The sequence below is a fragment of the Tachysurus vachellii genome, chromosome 4 (genome assembly GCF_030014155.1).
Source record: "Tachysurus vachellii isolate PV-2020 chromosome 4, HZAU_Pvac_v1, whole genome shotgun sequence".
Lineage (NCBI taxonomy): Eukaryota > Metazoa > Chordata > Actinopteri > Siluriformes > Bagridae > Tachysurus > Tachysurus vachellii.
Genome location: NC_083463.1, coordinates 32,705,640 through 32,708,139, shown reverse-complemented (window position 1 = coordinate 32,708,139; position 2,500 = coordinate 32,705,640).

Genomic DNA, 2,500 nt, shown 5'->3' with positions numbered 1-2,500 from the left:
ATCAGTACATGAATATAAACCTGTCGTACAGTCAGAGCTGCTGTTAGAGAGAATTAATCAACACCTGAACACCAATCAGGTGCCAGGACTCGCAGCGGTGTGTAGTGTCAGATTAATTACTAATTAATGACTAGTCTGTTGTTGCACGCTGATGTTTCATGTATTAAACGGTGGAGTAATTAGTGAGTGTGTTCCTGATGACGAGCAGATAAGATACACGTCTCCTCTTTTTCTCCATGTGTTGGAGAACTGACCTGTGATTGATAGCGTGTTATTAGCGAAGCTGCCATTATTCTGATATCCTGCACCGGATTTCCTCTTCGCTAATCGCTCACTTCTTCTGTCACACCAGCGAGTCATTTATAACGTCTCATTAACGATTAGAGTTAATGGATTCTGGGAGAAGAAAAAAATCAGCTCCAAGTGGAAATCTCCTACATGTGAAGTGTGTGTGAAGAGCAGATAAAGGTCTCAGCTCAGGACTGGACCTCCAGAACCACACTTTTAATTCTTTTATTATCGTTCTGTTTTTTTTTCTCAAGCATGATTTATATCTTGCATTTTAATTATTTTATTCTGAGGCCTAGGACTGGAAATATAAGCGTCACAGCTTCATTTATATCTGCAGAAAGTAAGTTTCAACATTTTATTCTTTATTTTCATTTTTATTTAATCCACAATGTTTTAACTTCTGTTACATCTTCGCTGAATTTACTTCATGACTCTGAGACACTTTTCTTTTTCTTTTACTTTAGTAATAAAATGTCAAAACTCAACAGAAATGTTTTTGTGTCAAGTTAAACAACTTTGAAGAATGGATTAAGCTCCGCCCCCTCAACATGTCTTCATATAATATATCTCAGAAAACCTGTTTTAAATGTCACTGTATGTGTTATGTACAATTTCTCTTATAAGCCATATAAACCACACACACACACACACACACACACACACACACACACACAGAGTCCCGTACACATTACTTTTAGGATGAAGATTCAGGATTTCAGATGGAGATTTAATACCGTCAGTGACCTTTACCGAGCCGGCTGTGTCTCATTTACATATAATATACTGAGTCCAGACTTCAGACTGAGGGATTGTGTCTGAGTGAGTGTTTTATTCACACACACACACACACACACACACACAAACACACAATCTATCTAGACTACAGAAAAATATATCTCTATTCTATAAGATTAATATAAAGGTGATTTCTCTCTGATCTCGACTTCAGTTTTGTCTCTTAAAAGATGTTTTTCTTTCTTCTTTCTAGAAATGAACTAAAATGACTTGCTTATCGAACGAGGAATTATCACATGAAATTAAATGTTTCATGTTTTTTATAATCTCATCATATAAAATGACAAAAAGAGATTCTTTTTGTGATGTAATGCTACAGAATGTGTGCCACCTCTAACTCTTATCCTTCTCAGAGTTTGTGATAAAGGTGAGACTTTTCATCTTAATCCTAACCTTTCTCTTACAGCCAAAACTAAACATCAAGTGTTTACAAAGATCAAAATCCTCTCTCTTTCTCCACACACACACACACACACACACACACACACACACAGTACAGGACAGTTAGATAGAGATGGTGATGAGGTGTGTGTGGATGGAGGAAGGTAAGTGCAATCAGAAATAGCAGGAGCAGAGGCGTGAAATTGGAACCACCCCCTAACTCTCTCTCTCTCTCTGTCACTCTCTCTTTCTCTCTCTCTTTCTGTGTATTTCTCCTCCTGTGTTTATTCGCACTGTGCATTATGGGTTAATTTCTTTTTCAGGCAGCTCACAAGCTCTCCTACTCTTTCTCTCTCTCTCTCTCTCTCTCTCTTTCACGCACACACACACACACACACACATACACACACACACACACACACAAACATGCTGTACAGAAAGTCATGAATCTTTCATGCTGCAGCTTGCTGTAATCCCTGAGGCGTGCTCACAGGACACACACACACACATACACACACACACACACATACACGCACACACAGGATGATAGAGAGGGTAATGGAGTGATAAAGGATGAGGCGAGTCTTATTTCTGTTCTGTGTAGCACATGGTGTGTGTTGTGTGTCTGCATTCAGTACATTGATGACACTGATGTACACACACACACTCACACACACACATTCACACACACACACACGGACACAAGCACACACACAGACACACGCCCTCACATACATACACACTCACACACACACGGACACACTCACACACACACGGACACGAACACACACACACGGACACACTCACACACACGGACACACATGGACACACACGGACAAGGACAGACTCACACACGGACACACACACGGGATTGATTTACTCCACAGATCCTTGGACCACAGCATCATCTTCTCTTGTAATAAACTTCTGATTATATGTTTATAGAGACTTTATAACTGTATTATTACATAAACACTGAAATGATGGGCCTTTATTCTCATGCCTGATTTATGACGTTTTCACGTGTTCAGAT